This window comes from Halichoerus grypus, chromosome X, assembly GCF_964656455.1.
Source record: "Halichoerus grypus chromosome X, mHalGry1.hap1.1, whole genome shotgun sequence".
Lineage (NCBI taxonomy): Eukaryota > Metazoa > Chordata > Mammalia > Carnivora > Phocidae > Halichoerus > Halichoerus grypus.
In genome coordinates, this window is record NC_135727.1 from 125,713,598 (window position 1) to 125,737,381 (window position 23,784).

Consider the following 23,784-nt stretch of genomic DNA (forward strand, 5'->3'; position numbering starts at 1 on the left):
CTGCCGACCCCTGAAATCTATAAAATGCAATCTAAATGATAGCAAAGTGATTTCATAGGCTCTCATTTTTAGCACCACAGCTAATGTGTCACACAGAGCACATATTTTTCAGCCCACCAGAATGAAAGATTTTTGTCCGCTTTGTTCACTTCTATATTCCCTGCATCTAAAATAGTTCCTGATGTACACACAAGTAGGTGCTCAATAAATACATGCTAAGTGGCTGAATGTTTTACGCTGAGAGATGAAGTGAATGCAAATGACTGAAGAACAGAAGTGTTCATCGAGAGCTTAATGGGTACAAACATTATGCAACATGCCGGGTGGGGGTGTGAGGGGAAGATCACAAAGACAGAAGATCAAGTCCCTCCTGTGCAGGAAGCTCACGATATAGACAACATGCACTCATGTCATCTCCCAGCACTGCATGAGATTACGTCTGACCTAGGATAGGAAAGACAAGAGAAACTCTCCCTTTCATCTTGGCTACTCCACTCTGCCCTTAGAACACAGGGGAGATCCTACTCCGTTTTGTGGACAAAGAAAGAGGTCTCTGGTCACCTGGCAGAAACTCAAGAGTAAGTAGTGGGGGCAAGAGACAGAAAATGCTCACAGCTGAGCTTCAGCAGATGGGACAGAGATGTCCTTTGTCGAAGCTCCCGCCACACCACATATGGCTCCCCTGGTCTAGAATTCTGCATCTAACATGTGGTGTTTTAGTAAAAAGCCACCTTCACCAGAGAGGCAGCAGGGACCAGAGCCGAGTCAGCTAGTCTCTCCTCACCCATTTCCCCCTTCATCCTTGGACGACAGGACAGCTGGACTTCATGTGGGCCCATGGCCACACGCTCCCCAAAGGACCCGTTTTCCACGCGACCCAGTTCCGGCCAATGACTATGAGAAGTCAAATATGAAGCTTCATGGCTGCCTTCTTAAAATTACTGTGCTGCAATAAACAAGTATCACCTGCTGCTCCATTTGGTGACTTATTTTTCTGGATTTGGCACCAAATTTTATTTCGTTAGAGCCCTGGGGTGTGGTACCACCTAAACAAACCTTGAAAAGGGGGCCTTCATCAGAGGAAGCATCCCTAGGCTCAATCCCTGACTCTGAACTTGTAAGTTTCCTTTGTCAGGGCCAATGATTTAACCTGTTTGACACCCTTCCTCTTGAGTGTACAATGGGATTCACCTTCTTTATCTCACAAGGATGCTGTGGAGGTAAGAAAAACTGTGGACAGAGCGCTCCCTTTCATTCAAGTGAGATGAGCCTTGCCTTCTCATGGCCAACTCGCGATACCGGGGAGCTTGGTGGAGGTAAGGTGAGGTGGCCAGGCTTGAAAATGGCCCAACACTGAGCCGAACAAATCATCAAGTTAACTCACTGGAGTGTACCGAATGCTTTTCCAAAGGGGAGAGTGAAAGCGGGGTCTGGGATTTGATCATTAACCCAGAGCCTGTAATTTCGAGCATCACTTCCTTCGTTTGTTATAGGAGAACTCTGATGGAGACCGGCACTGTCCAACAGAAATAGGTCAGCTTCTATATAGCTTTAAATTTTAAAAATGTTAAGAGAGACCTGTAAAGTTTTTTTTCCTAATACATTTAAATTTAACCTAACATATATGCAAAATAGCATTAACATGTACTCCATATCGAAAATTACTGAGATCTTCTACATTCCTTTTTCCAACTCAATCTCCAAAATCCCCAACGTCTATGTATTTTTTACTTATGGCACATCTCGATGAGGAAACTAAATTTTCACTGGAAATACATGACTGCTATTACAGTTCAGAAAATGTACAGGGGAAAACCCAGATCACATTATCTCCGTGATTCCCAACATACTTAAACGTTTTCCGATAACTAAGTGTTGATGTTTAAACTTAAATCAATGAATCAGAGGGAGAGACGAACCATGAGAGACTATGGACTCTGAGAAACAAACTGAGGGTTTTAGAGGGGAGGGGGGTGGGGGGATGGGTTAGCCTGGTGATGGGTATTAAAGAGGGCACGTTCTGCATGGAGCACTGGGTGTTATACGCAAACAACAAATCATGGAACACTACATCAAAAACTAATGATGTAATGTATGGTGATTAACATAACATACTAAAATGAAATAAAAAAAAAGGAAATACAATTTTAAAGTCTGCTTAGGTCACATGATTCTTGTTTTAACTGTAAATTTCGGGTACTCCATAGCTCCACGTGGCTAGTAGCCACCTTACTGGACACAGCAGGTCAGCATGGCTACTAAGAAAAATCCTTTGATTGTGGGTCTGCAGGATAGAGGGATATGGGGACTTTCTAGGCCAGATGATTCCTCTGTAATTGGTCCACATGCAGATTTTTTAATTATATGCCCACATTTTTTTTTCTGGACCAATTCCTCATATTAATAAATTATCAAAGTTTAAAACTATCTCCTCCTAAAAATAGTATTATGTTTCTTCTTGAAAATTACTTTTCATATCATGAGCTAATTTTCACAATTTTAGACAGATACTGGAGCTCAGAGTCTCAGACTGGACCGACTCACGAGTCCACATTTACAGCATGGACTGCAAATGCAAATTACACACTGAATTTCACAGATGAGACCGTAGAAAAAAAGAAAAAGTATCTCGTGGATAATTTTTCATAGGGATCACTTGTTGAAATGGAGTGAGAGTCAAATAGAATATATTATTACATTACTACATATTAAATTATGTATTGCAATATTAACCTGATATATGTTAAGATATGTTGCAATATTAATTTCACTGGTTTCTTTTTCCTCTGTATTGTGGCTACTAGAAAATTACATTTGGGGCTCCCATTCTATTTCTACTGCACAGCACCCATGGAGATTGCTCTACAGTGCCCTTAGGCTCCAACATGCTGATGGTAGTCACCAAGATGAAAGCAGAGAGTTGTTTAGGTCACATGATTCTTGTTTTAACTGTGACCACTGCCAATGTTTTAAATTATATGCCATAACATCTTTATTTCTTGACCAATTCGAAACACATTAATAATCACAAACCGTTCTAGTTGAAGACTAGCTTTCTATTGGAAAAAAAAAAAAAAAGCAATTTTCAGGCGCCTGGGTGGCTCAGTTGGTTAAGCGACTGCCTTTGGCTCAGGTCATGATCCTGGAGTCCCGGGATCGAGTTCCGCGTCGGGCTCCCTGCTCGGCAGGGAGCCTGCTTCTCCCTCTGACCGTCCCCCCTCTCATGTGCTCTCTCTCTCTCTCATTCTCTCTGTCTCAAATGAATAAATAAAATCTCTAAAAAAAAAAAAAAAAGGCAATTTTCTGTTTGAAGTTACTTTTAATATTGTGAATTACTAGAAGTTCCATCAGACACCTGAGCAAAGCATAGGTGAAAAGCCTGTAAGCCTCAGAATGCCGAGGTCGTCGGCAGGTCACCCACGGGGTGAGCAAACAGCCCAAGGCTTACGTCTGTGCACGTTATACATTTTGATTTTGGAGCTCCCTGGTCCAGCAGGTGGCACAGGTCTCATTTCCAGGTAAGGACCCAGGTTTTGATTTTGGAGCTCCCTGGCCCAGCAGGTGGCACAAGTCTCATTTCCAGGTAAGGACCCAGGTTGGCTGAAGCTCCCTCATCTCTAAAACGGGGGTGACGTCACAATACCTGTGTCCCGCTTCCTCGCGCGTGGCCACGGGAACACAAAGGCAACGAAGACTGGGGGAACAAAACATCTTCGCCAGGACTACCGGTAGGTACTCTTGTTATTACCGTTATAGTAAATCTCCTTGCAGGTATGACCTCCTCTGTCCCTAACTTTCAGGGATCACTTCAAGACTGAATGAAGCCCCAGCCATGACATGCAGTGCAGAATCAACGCGGACAGGTCTCGAGCCTCGGGCTGGAGGGGGGCGGGCAACGGCGTGCATCCGCTCAGTGATGCAAACCGTGCGCTCAACGGTCTTTGTTTGAGTAACAGGAATAGTACTGCCGCCTTCAGTTCCATGTGGAACCAATAAAACGCCGCCCATATGATGGAGCGGCACCGAGGAGGGCACTGTGCGAGCACACCCATACGCCCTGTGAAATGGAGTTCAAATTCAAAGTCACCGACCTTGAGCACGTTTTGGAGAGGAACGTGAGAGAAGGCTCCTGTTCCCCGTTCTCGACTTCTGTGCCTATTGCATACCACAGAGCAAAGAAAACTCCCGGTCTAGGGTAGGAAAACACAGAGAGGAAATGGAATCTCGAGTCCTAAGGAAATGCCCCATATTGGAGAAATATGGCCATTTCCCCATGGATCATCTCATCTACTGAAACCTGGCAGGAAATGACTCATTCAAGCCCTGGCTAGCAGCCTCTTCCCTAGTCAACGTACTTTTGAGCAAAAATACACAGACCCCACTAAGACGCTACATCTGTAATGTTGTAAAAGGACAGGTATCCCACCCCAGTATTATCATAGCATTTCTTTGAATAAGGACTTCAGAGCGCTTTAGAAAATGACGCGTGCCGAGCATATGATAAAATGGCTCAGTGCTTCACACAGCACAGAGCTTGTCACAAAGTAGATACTCGATTAACTCATTTGCATAAGAAGACATATGTCACACATATACACACAGTCATGCGTATACACACATCCTTTGGAAACACTGAACTTTGGCTAATGATGAGTAGAAACAAATTGGCAAGTTTGCCAATTTATAATTATATTTTAAAAATCTTTTATTGGCTAACATAAGAATCTGTGCTTTTCCTACAGCTGTCATTCTATAAAAATACTGACTTTTGATAAGCATACTAGGAAAGAGAAGATGAGCGGAATCCACGTGTCTTTGTAACATTTGCACACATCAACTCACATGATAACCGGTGGTCTTACCTCTGGTACACAGGGACTCCTTGAAGGAAAGCGGGTCGCACCAATGACATTAGAAACACATGTGGAGGAATAACCTTAGTAAATTAATCTGCTAACTTCCTTCCTGCTTTGTGGACATAGATCCTGTTTAAAAATGCAGCCCTAGTATGTAAATTCACAGGCTCAAGTCAGGGGACTAATGTGCCAGCAAAGAGCAGAAATGACCCATTTAGCTCAAACTCTGACATTGCAAATCCTTGAAACAATTGGCATTCAAGGAAAATCCAGAAAGTGTCATGTTCAAAGAAAGAACCTGAGGTGTGCCTTTTAAAAGGGCTTTTGTCCAATTCACAGGAAAAAAAAAAAAATGCAAATGGCTGACAAACAAGATAAAATAGTCCACCTCATTAGTAATCAAAGAAATGCAAATATATATATAAAAAGATGCCATGCATTCCCAGCTCAGCTGACCACCATCATGGGAACCGCTTGAGAGGTCTATCCAACCCCCCCCCCCCCCCCCGAGCTCCCAATACTATACAATTGGAACAACCTTTCAGGAAAGCAATTTGGTAATGGGTCTCAAGAGCCCTACAATTCTATTTCAAGCAAGCTATCCTAAAGCAAAAATTGGAAGCAATCTAAATCTCCAACTACATGTGTTAAATAAATTACAGTACACGAACTTGACAGGAGAGATGCATAAAAATATTTTCATTAAATGTTGGTAGATGACCAAATGCTTACTCTGTAAGGTTAAGTGGCAGATAAGCATGAGAAAGCTGAATATAGAGTTTGGTACACCCACACATTTATAAACATTTAGGAAAAAATATACCAGAACGCTGATGGGGAACTTCCATGGGTGGGTTTAGAGGTGTCTAGTTTCTTTCCACGCTATTTTATTTTTTCAAATTGCTCACAGCACATCATTTTTAAAATCAGAAAAGACTTACGAAAACCCTGGCAAGCAAAGAACAATTACTAGGTTCCACATCTGGTGAATATTAAGAAGATAGGTAAGATAGCTATTTACTATTTATTTCTTTTCTAAAAACATCAATGATGCTTTTCCTTCTATCGTGTAATGTGTTGGGGAAATTCTTTTCTTCCCCTAGGTATACACACCGACCTCCTCTGAGTCACCTTTTTGAAGTTTTATGATGCTCAGGTCTATAAACACTACGTTAAATATTTATGATTGATATTTGCTGCTTCTAAAAATACATAGAGGAGAAGGTCTCTTAACGAGGCCTCCAATTTGATTTTCTCGCTGAATTAACCGGGACTGTGCACTCCACAGACGTGCCGACAGCTGCCCACGGGCCCGGAGCTCACCGCACTGGGGCCCCCTTCCTTCCCCGCAGGCCCGGGGCCTCCCCGCCGGAGTGCACACCTGCGTGCTTCATGAAGACCCCGTGTCCCCTGGCCACCAGACTCGCTCGTGCCAGCCGGACCTGCTACGTGCATCTGTGGAAAGTAACTTGATATTGTACCAACCTATGAACTGGGCGTGCAAAGCTTTCTTTCCTCCCAAAACCACCTGCGATGCTCTGTTACAATGAGACCAACCCGAGACAGACCCCCAAACACAAATGCGTCGTCGAGATGGCCGTACGGCGGACAAAGGAGAACACTCGTGGGAAAAGGCAATAAATTCGTGGGTGCATTCTGCACAGAGATGCTTCCACAAATCCCTCCCGGCTCCCACTCCGCTTTAAAGAAGCTGACACTGGAAATGACAGAGGAAGCATCATGGGTTCAGTTTATGACAAGAGTTGACCCGGATCCGCAGTACAAGAAAAAGCTCTATCCCCTTCTATCGAGAGGTTGGTGAATAAACCTGCACTTGGTGTACTTTAACCTAAAACACAAACAATCCCCAGGAGGTGAAGCTTCACGTTTGCCCTGAGTGTGGGCTCTGAAAGAACTGCACAGAGAAAGGGAAAAACAGTAACTGCATAATCAGAGACCCCCGGCATCCACCACCAGCAAGTGACCAGGTTTGGCACATTACACATACGGCATGTGCACGGCACATACCCTTGATAGGATGTGAGCACAGGGCTCTTGACCTCTGTGGGTTTTGTCCCTACAACTCCTAATCCCAATCTGATCAAGTGAAAAACATCAGCCAAACCCAAACTGAAGAACATTCTACAAAACGCATGCGCAGCGTTCCTCAAAACGATCAGGGTCGTTAAAAAAAAAAAAAAAAAGTAAAGTGTGAAAACTGTCACAGCCCAGAACACATAAGGAGACAGCACGACTAAATTCAATATGGTGCCCGGAGTGGGATCCTGGCACAGAAAAAGGACATGAATGAAAAAACGGGTGGAACCTGAAAAAAACAGTCTGAAATACGATGAATAAAAAAGTTTTATAATAATGTATAGGAGTATCATTTCTTGTGATTCCCCCGTTTACCCGATGCTGTCTGATACCGACCAGCCCTGGGTCCCCATCCTGCGGGTCAGACGGCTGGCCGGTGCCTGAGAGAATCCATCACAGAAGCAGGGGCCCCTGTGAGCCATGAGGGGAGAGAACCTGCGCACGTACATGGACCAACCAACCCAATCTGGGTCAACAGCTGTTCCTGCAGGCTGCCACCAAGAACGCGTTCGTAGTAATGAGTCCGCCTCACTGCAAATCCTCAACACATGAAGATCGTTAGCCTTTCCCAGAGGAAACACCTACCTACTCTTACCAAGTTGTAACTTTTATATAGGTTTCCCATTTCCACCATTCAAAATGCTCTTCTCTTTATTATTCCATTTTTATTTTCAGCTTCCTCCCCTGCCTTAACCCTTTGGATTATTCCCCTTAGCCAGACTTGAATAACAGGGATGAAAATCCTTCAAGGAAAAGCTTAGAGCAAAAAGGGGGAAACGCCCTTCAAGAACTAGGTCACGGCCACTCACAGTAAAGTCTGGTACCCCCAAGCTTCAGGCCAAAGCAACCGGCCACATTTAGGGCAAGATAAGGCCTTCCCATCTGGCACCAGAACTCAGAAGTGCAGGTGAATACATCACCTAGAAGCTTCTGACCTTCCAGATGCTGACAGACACCATGTGACCTAGCTCCTGCTTATGATGTCCTGGGGCTCCGAGCTCTCAGTCTGGGGCTCTCCACTCAGGAAAGGCACTCCCCTCTCTGGACGGCAGCTGCCTTGCCCAGAAAACACGAGAGCTAGACGAGAATCTTAAAGATTCCTTCTCAACTCGAAAATCAGCATCCTATGAAATGTTCATGAAGTCATCCTGAGTGTCCTGACTTCGTAAAACGGAACTCCTCCTCACCAGGTTCATTTCTCTACATCTGATGTGCCTTAAATTACTGTTCAAAAATGTCTGCCTTTATTACTCTAACCCACCCCTTACAGCCATGTCTCCAGGGCATCGCCCAACACCTGGTGCACACAAGTTCTCAGTATCTGCCGAAGGAAGGAAGGAATGAGTTTAGCGCTGCATGAGCAAAGAGCATAGAGATGCTTTATCTTTGAAATCATGAGTAAGAGAAAATTTTGTACAGTATGGTACTGGCACAAAAATAGACACACAGATCAAACGGAAGAGAATGGAAAGCCCAGAAATGAGCCCACAATTATCTATGGTCAAATCCTCTGTAACAAAGGAGGCAAGAATATGCAGTGGGAAAAAAAGAGTCTCTTCAAGAAATGGTGTTGGGAAAACTGGAGCGCTACATGCAAAAGAATGAAACTGGACCACTTTCTTAAACATACACAAAAACAAACTCTAAGTGGATTAAAGACCTAAATGTGAGAACTGAAACCATAAAACTCTTAAAAGAAAACATAGGCAGTAATCTCTTGGACAGTGGCCTTAGCAATATTTTTCGGAATATGTCTCCCCAGGCAAGGGAGATAAAAGCAAAAATAAACAATTGAGACTACATCAAACTAAAAAGCTTTTACAGAGCAAAGAAAACCATCAACAAAACGAGAAGGCAAAACAAAACCTACTGAAAGGGAGAAAATATTTGCAAGTGATATATCCAAAGCGGGGTTAATCCAAAATACGTAAAAACACACAAAACCCAAAAAACAAATAATCCAATTAAAAATGGGCAGAAGACATAAACAGACATTTCTCCAAAGAGGACATCGATGGCCAACAGACACATGGAAAGATGCTCAAAATCACCGATCAAGGAAATACAAATCAAAACCACAAAGAGCTATCGCCTCACCCAAGTTGGAATGGCTAGAATGAAAAAGACAAGAAACAACAAGTGCTGGCAAGGATATGGAGAAAAAGAAACCCTTGTGCACTCTTGGTGGGAATGTAAATTGGCGTGACCACTGCTGAAACAGTATGGAGGTTCCTCAAAAAGCTAAAAATAGAAGTGCCACATGGTCCAATAATTCTACTCTGGGTATTTACCTGAAGAATACAAAAACACTAATTTGAAAAGATACAGGCACCCCTATGTTTACTGCAGCATTATTTACAATAGCCAAGATATGCAAGCAACCCAAGTGTCTACCAACAGATAAAGAAGATGGGCTATATACCCACGATGGAATACTACTTAGCCATATAAAAGAGTGAAAATCTTGCCATTCATGACAACATGGCTGGATCTAGAGTGTACTAGGTTAAGTGAAATCAGCCAGAGAAAGACAAATACCACGTGATTTCACTTCCATGTGGAATCTAAAAAACAAAATGAACAAACAACAGCAATAAAAATAAATAAATAAAAATAAAAGAGACAGGCTCACAAATACAGAGAACAAACTAAACTAGTGATTGGCCAGAGGGCAGGTGGTTGGGGGGATAGACGAAATAGGTAAAGGGGATTAAGAGGTACCAACTTCCAAATTACAGAATAAATAAGTCACAGGGATGAACAGTACAGCATAGGGAATACAGCCAATAATACTGCAATAACTTTGTATGGGGACAGACGGTAACTACACTGATCACAGTATTTCATAATGTGTGTAACTGTTGAATCACTATGGTGTATACCTGAAACTAGTAAGTCAACCACGCTTGAATTAGCAATAAAAATTTTGAAAAATTTTCGAAAGAGATAAAATTCTGTAAACTTTGGGAACATTTGGGTGGGGAAATCTCATGGATCTTTCTTTTGTTAACTCTGCAGAGAAGACAGTAAAGAAGGTAATTCAATTTCATTATCTTGAAAGGGAAAGGTCAACATTTCCTAAATGTCTTGGGGCAGCAGGAGTGTTTGGATGGGCAGCAATCCTGACAGTAACTGGAAGATTAACAGGGATACACAGTGAAGATGGGCACTGACAAGGCTCATCCATTAGGGACTCAACAAATGCTTCCATTTGATTGGAGGGAAAACGATTTTGTACAGTATGTCTGTACAAAACGGAAACGAGAAAACGATTTTTCTGTCCAAGAATAAAATTAAGAGCACAAAATAAGCACATAATCATTGTTCTTTAACTAACTGCTATGTAGTAAAGTGAGAGTTTTATAGGTAGGTTCTAATGGTTCCAAAGGTTATGCCATGGGCATGGCTAAATAAACAAAGAATTTCTCCAGCATTTTTTTAAAAGATTTATTTATTTATTTGAGAGGGGGGCAGGCAGAGAGAGAGAGAAAGAGAATCTCAAGCAGACTCCCCACTGAGCACGGAGCCCAACGGGCTCTCACAATCCTGAGAGACCATGACCTGAGCTAAAATCAAGAGTCTGACGCTTAACCGACTGAGCCACCCAGGTACCCCTTCCAGCATTTTTTGATAATCTGTAATGTACTCAAAGGAGAAATTCTCTAACCAAGATGTAAATGTTTGGGTGTAGAAGAATAAGGCACCCTCTTAGATGGCACCAATGAGTCCACCTCCTGGTATTCAAACCCTGACCTAGCCCAACCCACATTTACCAAGATCGGTCCGTGTGACCAACAGAACATGGCGGAATTGACGGTATGTCACTTCTGCAAGTAGGTACGAAACTACTATGGTTTCCAGCACTTTCTTTCTCTATCTCCTTCTCTCCCACTCCCTCTTCCCCTCTACATTCATTTTTCTCATATGGAGCACTCACTCTGGGGGGAAGCCAGGTCATGAGCAGCCCTGAAGAGAGGCCCACAAGGTGAGGAACTGAAGCTTCCCGCCAACTTGCTCACACATGAATGAGCTTGCAACAGATCCTCCAGCTGGGACAATTTTCAAAGATTGCAGCCAGGGCCAACAACAGGACTACAACTCATGAGACACCCTGGACCAGACCATCCAGCTCATCTGCACTTGGATTCCTCTCAGAACCAGTAAGAAATACTAAATGTTTGTAACTTTCAGCTGTTGATGTTGGGATTATTTGTTACACATCAATGGATAAATAATACAGGGGCTAAAACTGGAGTATACTAGGAGAAACGAAGGAATCTGGCCTAGAAACTAACCCTATCCATCCACTCCCCGTCCACCACCTCCAAGCCAACAATTACTATTTAATTCCATTTGTTTGCCTTCGCGCAAGCATACAAAGACCCAAAGTAAATGGATCTATCTTGCCACCATCAAATAGTTCTCTACCTCTCTCTCTCTTTTTTTTGAGACAGAGAGACATCAGGGAGCGGTGTGGGGGGGGGGGGGGGTATGATACAGAAGGAGAGGGAGAAAGAGAATCTCAAGCAGGCTCCACACCGAGTGCAGAGCCCAACATGGGGCTCCATCTCATGACCTGAGCCAAAACCGACACTCAGACGCTTAACCCACGGAGCCACTCAGGCACTCCTCAAATAGCTCTCTTTTAAGAGTAAAATCTGTGTCTATTGGGTAAGTCATTTACCTCCCAGATTCATGCAGCCTTAGAAACCACACTGATATTTTTTCCCCCTAAATCCCCAGCAAATACCTTGCTCCCCTCAGCTAAGCATTTCCACGTCCAAATGGTACAAGCAATATTTTTCATTAGATGAGAAGACAAGTTCCTGCTTCAAGTTCTTGCTTTCCTATGAGGTAAACCCTAAACTTGTCTGATTTATTTTAGCAAATTCTTGACATAAAAACTCAAGAAGCTGGGCTGTATTTTGCATCACCACAGAACAGCAGATTTGCCTGAAAGAGTCCCTTTGTGGCTTTAAGCTACTTATGTTACCTCATGTCAACAGAATTTAGATTTTTTACCTCCAAAGCAGAATTCTAGTTTGTCTGGTTGCCTTTCTCGTGAGTCTGACATTAATGGCCAGAATGGACAGAACTGATGGATGCATACACGCTCTAATTGGGACTCTAATTATGAAGCTGGATCTTGTTTGGGGAGTGTAATTATGATGCGAAATCATATTCCCTGTTGTCAAAACTGCTACTGTCAGCTGATCCTCCCAGGCCCCCAGTCTGTCTCCAAGGGGTGAATTCGGGGACAGAACACCCGGTTACCTCCTGTTTACTACCTGAAACCACCAACAATGCAGAGAGAGAGGAAATTCCAAGGTCCAGGTTTCACCTTCCATGCTCAGAGACTTGCAAATACAGAGCATTTTTGAGCAGATGTGTTATTTAACACGTCTCCCTCCAAAGAGCCAGAGAGTCTTGAAAGATGTCTAACTCCGCATCAAAGACTCACTCGCGGTATAATCTCTTTCACAGAAAACTGGACAAGACCCCATGGACGCGCCTTCGGATTCCAGGCGCCAAGACCCCACGGGCACAGCTGTTCCTCTTCCTGCCCCCCCCATGGTTAGAACAGGACGGGGGGTGCGCTCAGAACCGCCAGGCTCTGCCCGCTCACCCCACCCCCCGCCCCCCGGCGGCCAGGGGCCTTGAAGAGTCCTTGCTGTGTGGCTGGATCACAGAGTACTCCAGGGGACAAGGCGAGCGGGCCCACAGATGACATTGTCACCAGGACCCGGGCTCATTCCTCCTGCTCAGTCGTGTGAAGAAGCCTCGTCAGGCAGCGTGAGAGAGAGCAGGTTCCCAAGCGGGAAGTCTGAGTCAGTGCACAAAGCCGTGAAGCGGACATACCAGAAACGCCACCGTGCACCTCTGTGAACTGGGATTATCCAAAACTCCCCTCCTGGCGGGCAGACTGTTGGAATCTGCAGACCCCTGGCAGGGAAACATGAAAGAGAAAGTCCACCAAGTCAATTCTAGCCTCTGCCTGGCTTTTGACCTCATCGCTTGAATATGCTCCTACATACCAAGACTGCAGCGGCCTTGACCTTTCACGGAACACTGCACATGGAGCGCTGTTGTATTTACATGCTCATTTTATTAAAGACAAAGAATTTTTAACTGGACTTCTTCGCTTGGCCTGTAAAAACGTCTAATGGCCGCGGGCACGCGTCATGCATGGCTGGGTGGCCACCTGGGAGTAGCGGGGCGGGGGGGGGGGGGGGGGGCGGGGGTTCCTGGGAGAGGAAAGGCACGGTGGGATGAGAAGGTGTGGGGAATGACCACTACTCTGGGTTGAACTGTGTCTTCTCCAAAAGAGAGTCTGCAAGTCCCAGCCCCCTGCAGAATGAGATCTTATTTAGAAATGCGGTCATGGCAGATGGAATTCATCAAGATGAGGTCAGACGGAGTGGGGTGTGCCCCTGATCCATACCACTGCTGTGAAAACACACACACACGGAGAAGGCAGAGGATGGAGGGATGGTTCTACAAGTCCAGGAATGCCCAGGGTTCCTGGCAGCCACACGGGAAGCCAGGAAAGAAAAGGAAGGATCCTCTCCCCTACAGCCCTCATTCAGAGGGTGGGCGGTCCTGGCGATACCTTGACGTCAGACTTCGGGTCTCCAGAAGCGAGAGAATAAATCTCTGCTGTTCTTTTTTTTTTTTTTTTAAAGATTTTATTTATTTATTTGACAGAGAGAGACACAGCGAGAGAGGGAACACAAGCAGGGGGAGTGGGAGAGGGAGAAGCAGGCTTCCCGCAGAGCAGGGAGCCCGATGTGGGGCTCGATCCCAGGACCCCTGGGATCATGACCTGAGCCGAAGGCAGACGCTTAACAACTGAGCCACCCAGGCGTCCCTAAATCTCTGCTGTTCTAAGTCACGCAATGTGTGGTACACTTTGTTAAGGTAGTCCTGGGAAACGAACACAACCACTAACCGTGAGCTTGGCTCTTACTCTCTCGCCAAATCTGCTGGGAGGCAAAGTGCCTCTGATTGGCTTTGGTCCTACGTTTGACCTCGGCTGTTCCCCACTCAGAAAGATGCCCCAGCTCAACAGCACTGACATGTGCCTCCACCTTTCCCTTCGTGTCTGGAGACACACCTGGGGTTCAGGTAGGACTGGAGAGAGAGGACATAGCAGATTTCAAACTACAGATTTGGTATTTTAGGGGTTACAAAATGCCGTCCACAAATGTACACGTATAGGTGTGTTTTATGTTACTGGGATCCAAATCTGTGTCCATATATGCATTTTTAGCTTTTGTAAAGCAGTGCGATTTTTATTACATTTATAAAAACCACTAGATAATTATTCTAAAAACAAAGGTGGTGCTGTGGGTTTCAGATCAGTAAGAGACACCAGAACTACAGCTTAGCCTGGCCCCAGGGTCTGTGACATCAAACCATAGAACGGATGAGAAACCATTACTATAATGAGCTCTTTCTCCAGTCCCAGTAATGAGTCCGCTTGAAGAATTAATTAGAAATTCTGAAATGGCTTCCCTTAAAGGAGAAAGATTGGTTTGTCCAGAAGAACAGTCAGAAGCGCAAATCTGTATACACACTTATTCACCTGCTTTTATTCTCACCGTTCAGGGTGGCTGAAAAGCAAAGGAAATCTTCATTTACTTGGAGATCTCTCCAGTGTATCACTCAACAACTCACGCAGCGAGCCTCCTCGTTTACAGCGACTGGTAGGCATGTCAACGCGCATAATGACAAACGTTCCGGTATCTAATCAAGAACTAGGTTTGCCTTTAGAACCTCTAGTTCTACAGTCCCACACGCAGCCAACCGGGACCGATTATTAGAAACTGTAAGAGAGGAGGGGCGCCTGGCTGGCTCCGTAGGTGGAGCATGTGACTCTTGATCTCGGGGTTGTGAGTTCAAGCCCCACGTTGGGTACAGACATTACTTAAAAATAAAACGTTTAAGAAAAAAAAAATGTAAGAGACTTAAATCACTTAAAATCCTCACATCTGTAAAGGGAAAAAATGTGACCTATTATCATTAAATAGCAGATACCTTATAAGAATGGAAATGAGTTTGTATACGAGAAAAAGAGAAATTGCAGTCAACTCTACCCAATACTTGGCATCCATTTAGTGTGAAAGAAGTCACCTTTTGACTATCTAGTTCATCAGCTACCATTTAAAAATATACTGACATTCAACTTCAGAGCGATAAATTCAAAGGACATGAGCCCCGCATCCAGGACCAGTCACTACTCTTGATTCTATTTCACCACAAAGCTCTGTGACCCGGGAATTCTCAGATCAAGAGGAAGGGCTTGTGCGAGAGAGACAACACACTGGTCAAAATCACTCAGCTTGCTCAGAGAACTAGCGGCAAGACAAGGGGATATTCAAACGCCCCTGCAGTAGAATAAAAGAAGAAGAGAAACTCGAAGATGTACCCAGAATTTGTACTTCGTGGTTATGAATATTCTTCACAGCCTTGAAGTCACCTAACTTAGCTTCAGCACTGGTATGAGGCATTCTAGAAAGTTCTATACATGGGAACCATACACAGCACAGAATACTACTGTGCTTATTATATTCTCCCCCAAAAAGATAACGTGTGAGGGGCGCCTGGGTGGCTCAGCTGGTTAAGCATCTGCCTTCGGCTCAGGTCATGATCCTGGAGTCCCAGGATCGAGTCCCGCATCGGGCTCCCTGCTCAGTGGGGAGTCTGCTTCTCCCTCTGACCCTCCCCCTCTCATGCTCTCTCTCTCTCTCTCATTCTCTCTCTCAAATAAATAAAATCTTGAAAAAAAAAAAAGATAACGTGTGAAATAATAGAAGGAAAAGAAGGAAATCACATGGTCGTTATGCCTTTGACCTCCCGTACACACATTCCATATTTCCATCTAACACAAGCACACACTTGTAGGCCGGGCTACAACTCCAGTGCCTTGTTCCCTGCGGTTTCTTTCCGTCCTCCGGAGACCTGGCACCTCCTCGCCAGCTGTGGTCACAGAGGTGGGAGAGGGGCCCGAAGCACAGCGGCTGGGGAAGAGCACAGCGACAGAAACGTGAAGAGCGGGCCAGGACAGAAGATACCACTCTGCCTTATGTGCCTGTTAGAGTGTCATCCCCCAGCTACACTTCTGGGAGCAGTGGCTAGGTCTGCCTTGACCACTTGCTTCCAGAAACAAGTTCTGTCCCCACAGAGGCTGCCCAAAGCTGGACAGCTATTCTCTCACCTTTCACAATTCACGGAATTAAGGGGGAACACTCTCATGTGTACCCTGCCTGGGGAGGACATTCCTGCCAACCCTCACTCACTACACCCTTCCTGAACAGCTCCACAGAACCCCACGTGGCCACGAATCCTGGCCCTGTTGGACCCAAATGTCCACACTGGCCCAACCGTGAGCACGGGCATTACCTGAATGCAAATGTGGGGTGCATGGGTATTGCCCTCCAGGCCCTGAACAGCCCCCCACCCTGCATTTCTGCTACAGCCAATCACTAATGGGGCTCCCCCAGAGACTCAGACTCTAACAACACCGGAAGTAACGCCCCAAACACTGATTTATGACATCATCCTCTACTGAGCAAAACCTCCAGCGATCCCCCACACACATGGAATTAAGTCCACGTGTCCTGACGGGTTTGTTCCCTCCGCCAAGAAGAACCTTTGCTTTCTCCTCTGGATAAAATTCCATTCTGGAAAGGTCCGGCGGAAACGTCAATGCTGTCCTGAAGCTTCTGTCACCCTCTCGAGCAGAATCAGACCCTTCGCTCTGCTCGCACAACAGTCAGGGCTCTGGCCGTGTTCAGGCCTGTCCTATCCAATCCAATCCCACAAAAAATTAAGTTTCATTTACTGGTATCACCTTCCGTGCATGATACACAGGAGACACTCACCAAGTGTTGGCTGCACGGAATTAAAATCAGATATAGTATTATGTTAATGCTATAGGGAAAAACATGGCTTTCCATGGATCTAAGCCCAACACGGACAGGCTTATGGGCCTCTTGGGTTTTACGAGTCAATTAAGTACTTGTCAACAAACATTTCCAACCGGGGTGAGAAATGGTCATCAACATTACCTAGGTGGAGAGGAGAGTATCCTTCTGTTACAAAGGAATGATACCATTCTCTGTGGTACTTTTTCTAAGCTGCTAGATCTCCACCATAGGTAGTTAAAAGCAAATGAAATCCTAGTGAGCTTTGCTGCTCCAACTCCGAGAGACAGCAGGGCCCGACACGGATTTCCCATCACGGATGGCGGTTTCACGCGTCCATCGACAGCAGAGAGTTTCAGATTGAACTGGGGTATCTCCCTCTCCCCTGCGCTTCTGTGGGGTACGTATATGATCACCAGTCCCGGAGAGATGAGCGCCTCTTCATTTTATGGATTCCCCCACAAAGGAAGTTTCAGTAATACCCCGAGAAGGCCAGCGCTCGTCATCTTTACATAAAAGAGACCGCTTCCCGTAGCTGCTTGCACACTCCAGTTCCAAAGGGACGCTGGTCGTCTTGCGCTGTTCTCCAAGGAGCAGGTGTAGGACAACTGGTCCTCTGTGCTAGTTCTTCTGCCGCGTTAACACAAAATCAGCTCTTAGCAACTAGAGGACGGTACGAAAGCACACGCTCGATTTTTTAGTAACAGCTACTGCTTTCCTGTGAACCCAAGAGGGTTGATGCCTCTCCCTCGCCCAGCAGGTAGCCCCAGTGGGAAAACGAAATAGGAACGAGGTCCGTGCCAAGGTTCATTCACGTTTTCTAGAGGAAGACTGCCTGGCAGTAAAGCGCACTCCTCCTGGAGACTCACATCCAGCTCTGGCCCCATAAAACCCCAGGTTATTTGTCCACAGCGTCCAATCTCTTCCACCTCTAACGTCTGGGGGTGCGTGCACAGCACCCAGCTTGTGCTACTGCTAGGTCTCAAAGGATGACGACGAAGAGAACCAAAAACCTCATTTCCTCGTGTTCCAATATACAACATGTTTTATTTTCTAATCAAGATCTTGCTGGTCAACCACATATTTTTGTCTTAAAAAATTTTGTTTTTGAGGGCAGGGGAGGGGAGGAGGCAATCTCAAGCAGACTCCACCCCGAGGCTCGATCTTATGACCCTGAGATCCTGACCTGAGCCAAAACCAGGAGTCGGACGCTCAACCGACTGAGCCACCCAGGCGTCCCTCGATCCCATATTCCTATCTGTGAGCAAAATCTGTAACATATTCATGGGCAGGCTTGAGTTTGGGGGAGACTTACAACCAAAAATAAATTCCGAATTACAAACAAGTCACTCAATCCATTGCACCGGGAGTGTAATATGGTCAGAGCCACACAAGGAAGTGAGGAGAGGCGAAAGCCGAGAGCAGAGACTTCTGAGGGAACACTTCTGAAAATCGAGCAAAGTCCCCATAAAAACTCAAAGATCCATGGCTCACAACCTCGGACATGGGAATCCACCTGCTCTCCTGCATCTGGGACCCTCTTCTGCCTGCTCACTGCGGTGACCCCAGGGCGCTCAGAAAGATCCTCAGCCACCAACTCCAGCCAGGCAGTTGTGCCGAACCCGAGAAGGAAATAGAATGCACGGTGTTATGGTTGAATTACGTGCCCCCAAAAAGGTATGTGGAAAACCCAACCCCCAGGACCTCACAATGTCACCTGATCCGGACATGGGGTCTTTGCAGAAGGAATCAAGGTAAGTAAAGAGCGATATTCCTTTTCCTCTCCACTGCCATCAACTGAGGAGCTGCCACACAAATCCTGGGTACCCTTCATGGACTAAAAGACATGGAAAGGCTAGAACCAGCGTCTTAGTTTCACAGGGCGACCATAACAAAGGGACACAAGCTGGGACGCCTAACAGAAATGTATCCCGTCACATTCTGGAGTCCGCAAGTTGGAGACCAAGCTGTCGGCAGGGTGGGCGCCCTCGGAGGGCGAGGGAGGGAGAATGCTGCAGGCCTTCTTCACCCGTGGATGGCTGTCTCCGTGCTCACGTGCACCTGGGTCCAAAGGTCCTCTTTTTATAAAGACCGGTCATATTGGATCAGGACCCAGGCCAATGACCTCACTAACTTGATTCCTTCTGTAAGACCCTATCTCCAAACAAGGTGACATTCTGAGGTGCTGGCAGTTGGGACTCCAACGTATTTTTGGGGTGTGGGGGGAGACACAGTTCAGTCCATACCAAACAGAGACACAGACTATTTGATTTATAAAGCCCTATTAGTGGCGATTATTAATAACATACACAGAGAAGGAGAACACTGTTTAGAGACAGGATTAGGGCTGCCTTAGAATTCCTTCCCCGGCTTGCTCTTCAGAAAAACCTCTGAGCTTGCACCTCTGGGAACCAGAGCCAAGGGCTATCCCCGCCACACAAGTCCCGAAGGACACATTTGACTCGAGGACTGCTCGATCGAAACATTTTCCATAAATGTTGGGCATATCATGCATTTCTTTCTTTTAAAAACCGCATTCTGTCCGTGTCTGCGGCTTTGGCATTTAGAATACATTGTGGCCAGTGGGCAGCTGAGTATGTGTGTGGGCTGGAGGACCGTGAGAGTGGGCATTCCCCGTTGTTCCCAATTAATATCTTTGGGAGGAAAAATGCTCACAGAATTTCATAAAGAAAATGAAAGGCAAAGAATTCCATGGGGCCATTAGCAACATCAGTGGTGGAGGCCCTTGGTCCTCTGAAAAGATAATTGAACTCACATTCTAAAATAATGCCTAAAGTCCAAGTCTTCGGAAGGATGTGCCTTCCTTTCCTACAAACACTGAGTCTTAGCTTGTTTTTCCCTGAATCTCCTATCCACTTAGGTCTCAGCTCTCCTCCATAACAATTGGTCTCGTATGACTTTTTCCTTATGAATATTTGAGAACCAATGTCAAAAATTTATAGCCTCCACCCAATTATTTATAACGAGGTACTTTGGCCCCGATTACGGTTACAGGAAACCGCTGGGCCATGGGGCTTCACGGTCCTGCAGCTACTGCTAAATCTTCCCCATAGGGGTTGGGGGGGTGGGGATTGCATGAGGACATGCGATCATTACATCAGCTCTCTCTACCTGCGTGGACGTCTGCACGTGTTGCTTTACGTGAGAGCGAAGATGGCCACGGGACCACTTGGGGCACGGCACAGAATATGACACATGCCTCGGAGAGAACCACCTATCCGTACCTGGACTTACAGCAGGCAAGTTCTGCGCTGGGAAAAGTTTTTCAATGCCTTCTCATTCTTCCGCACGTCTCGTGCACACATAGTTCACATATCCACCAGCCTCCGTGAACGACTTGAAAGCAACATCTAAAATAACAGAAACTCTACCCCAGCCAGAGGACTCCTCGATGCGAACGTGTGCATCTCCAGAGAGCACGACTGAACCCCGGGGCTGTGTCAGCGGGTGGTGCTCTGGGTGAGCGAGGACGGAGAACCTCAGGGTTCGACTTCTGCCCCCCTGCCCTGCCACTTTCTAGGAGCCACCTACACATCCCTGAACTCCAGAGGCCAGGACGAGAGGGAAGGGCATTCAACAGGTGATCTCAGAGCCTCAGAGTTTACCACAGTGGTTCCCCACCAGGGCGGTTATGCAGCCAGAGGACGTTCGGCACGGTCTGCAAACATTCTGGGTTGTCACAGGAGAGGGGGATAGGTGCCCCTGGCCTATACTGGGGGAATAATTATCTGTGATGGGGCCGTCCTGTCCACTGCGGAGTGTTAAGCAGCATCCCTGGGCTCTACCCACTAGATGCCAGAAGCATCCTCCCTGGTCCACTTCTAACAATCAAAAACCTCTTCAGAGACCGCCAAACATGCCCTAGAGGGCTAAATCCACCCTGGTTGAGAACTCAGTCTAGGCGAATGGCTGATTTCCTTGACCCCGTTTGTTTTTAAAGATTTATTTATTTGAGAGAGAGAGTGAGAGTGTAGTGGGGGAGAAGCAGAAAGAGAGGGAGGGAAAGGGGCAGACTCCACACTCAGCACAGAGCCCGACGCAGGGCTTGATCTCACGACCCCAAGATCATGACCTGAGCCAAAAATCAAGAGTCAGATGCTCAACTGACTGCGCCACCCAGGAACCCCATGACCCCTGTTTTCTACGGATACTCAGATTTAGAGGGTCAGCTTGTATAACAATTATAAAAATTTGTCTTCCCTACTAGTCACAAACAACTTGAGAGAAGGAGCCACAGAGGCCATGTCTAGTTCAGTGTTTTAAAGTATTTTGGGTGGGGAGGCGCCTGGGTGGCTCAGTCGGTGAAGCGTCTGCCTTCGGCTCAGGTCATGATCCCGAGGGTCCCGGGATCAAGTCCTGCATCGGGCTCCCTGCTCAGCGGGAAGTCTGCTTCTCCTTCTCCCTGTGCTGCTAACTCTCTCACTCTGCCAAATAAATAAAAATCTTTTTTAAAAAAAGTATTTTTTTTAAGACTTCGTATCTATATTGTTCAGTGATGAAGCCACACAATTGCCTGCAATATTCTCCCACATTAACTAATGCAACAGTTTGCTCCCTTCCATGGGCTACAGAGTCTGTGATTCTGTTTACAAAATAACTGACTTCATCCAGCGCAGGTGAATGGTGAAAGGTCACAAAATCTAGACAGGAAAAAAACCCACACATGCAGGGTTTCTGCATATTTGATTTTTAGCTCTCCTCAAGTTTAAGAGAATGGCTCCATGTAAACAATTTAAAAATTAAAACGAGATTACTTCAAACTTCAGGGACCACATCTCCAACACGGACTGCATGATTTGCTGGTGTATTCTTTCAAACGCGGCGCAGGACGTCCTCAGTTGCGTGCCGGCCATTGGCACGCCTGGGCCACTGCTGCCGAATCTCGGCTGTGAAAATCTGGTGCCACTGGAAACGCATGCTGGTGAGCGACCCACTGGGGGGCCACTGCCCATACAAGGAAAAATAACCTCAATTTGTAAGCTGTGCTCGTTTGCACCGAGGGCTTTCAATTCTTAAATCGCCCTCGGGATTCAAGTCATGATTAAGAATTCTCTTTCACCTCCAACTCCCTTTTCCTAAAAGCCAGCAAGATCGTGACCAGGACACCTAACGTCGTCATGAGGAGCGATGCAATCAGGGACTCTATTAAGGGAATTATTTATTATGTGAACCCTCTAAATTGAAAAACTGAAACAAGATGAACATTTGGGCAAGAAGGTATTTACATTTCAAACGTGAAATGATGAGTTCCGTTATCAGCACGGCTGTTAAGCACCACGCTGTCACCAAATGGAATCCGCACGTAAACACGCTGACTTCACCTTATTATTGGCGGAACAAACCGTTACCACTGGAGCTACTGGGTCACCTCCCAGCCCGACAGGGCCTTGGGCGAGCCGCATGTGCGACCGAGTCAGGCCGGGCTGAGAATCAGCTGTAGGTCACGGGGCGGAGGGGAGAGCCCGGCTCACAGTCAGGAGACCTGGCCAACGGCAGGTGCGCGAAGCCCCCTCACCGTTCAGGGGGCTCCCAAAGTGATTCTGAGTCTTGCTCCAAAGCATAATTTCTACAGCCTCCTTCTGCAAATACAAAGGTGAGAAGAGGAAACAACTCAGAGGTGAGAGACGGAGCAAAGGGAGGGAATTCACCCGACCCTTGGTTCTGTTTGGTTTTGATGTGTATACATAGCTTACAATCACCAGACGGACTTGATTGGATGGTAACTTTGCTCTGGAAACCTTTGAGGCCAGGACTCTGCCATTCTGGTAGCTGACACTGTGGTCAGAAAAAAGTGAAAGTTTTGAAGCCTCTTGGATTACTACTTAAAGGGTCAGCTCTCAGACGGACTAAATGCAAAATGAGGGCATTTGAAGGGATGGGGGAAAGCCTGGCAGGAGGCCGGTAGATGCTAATAATTGGACACAGGAAAATAAAATCAGCCCAGCAAGCACAAGTTAGTGATTCTGAGGAAAGATCTTTTCTGTCCTAAATCAGGATGCGGGCTGATGAAAATGCTTAAAACAACAATTCAATATACCAGCATCCTATCTTCCTCACGCTACAGAACAATGCATTCTGCTGGAAGCTCTTCATTCACAGAAGACTGGTGCAAGGATCCCTCAAGGCGGAAATCTATTTCTCCTGGATTCTTAAGACATTAGCTTCCAAAAACATCTGCCCCTATCTACACACCCACCACAGAGATGGCTACGGATGAATTCCTCTAAATCCCAGAAAGAGTAAATTAGAACAGACAGAGCAGCTTCAATAGGGAATATTTTCATAGAGAAATTTCCCTAAGAATAAGTACTATGAGTACAACACTATCAAATCACTGCCCTTTTATCCTCTTAGGAATCCTGGAAACTAAAATGCACTATTCTCTGCCTAAAAATGTGTCCACATACCACTATGTTCCTTTTAAAACAAAGATACCTAGAGCTGGTTATTACCCCATCTCATGCACCGATGTAAAAAATTGTTGGAAGGTGTTTCCTTGGAATCTCAAACAGGTTCCTGCTGGGAGAGCGCCCTGTTTCACAAACATCATCTAATTCACTCTGCTGCTTGCATGCCCCTAATCTGGGATGCACAGAAAGAGCACCTCTTGGAAAGCCATATCCTAAGAAATACACTTCTTGAATAACTGTACACAATGGCCCCTCAAATCCTATTATGGGCTGTTTTGTTTGTTTTTTAGAGAGAGAGCATGCACACATGTGAGGGGGGAGGAGGGAGCAGAGGGAGAGGGAGAGAGAGGATCCCAGACAGACTCCACGCTCAGCGCAGAGCCCCCAGTGGGGCAAAATCTCACGGCCCTGAGCCAAACCAAGAGCAGGAAGCTCAACCGACTGAGCTCATACCAAGCGCCCCCCACCTTCTGC

At 46.1% G+C, this 23,784-nt stretch overlaps 1 protein-coding gene across 7 annotated transcripts in view; it reads right to left on the minus strand.

The window, feature by feature from the left end:
* Positions 1–23,784, minus strand: part of TBL1X (transducin beta like 1 X-linked) — a 214,863-nt gene that overhangs the window by 82,738 nt on the left and 108,341 nt on the right. Inside the window, exon 3 of one of the 7 annotated variants that reach the window (XM_078064797.1) lies at positions 12,813–12,896. The exons of the other annotated variants lie outside the window; for them this stretch is intronic. The gene's annotated coding sequence lies outside the window, so the exon portion shown is untranslated. The remainder of the gene's footprint in view (positions 1–12,812; positions 12,897–23,784) is intronic. 7 annotated transcript variants of the gene reach the window in all.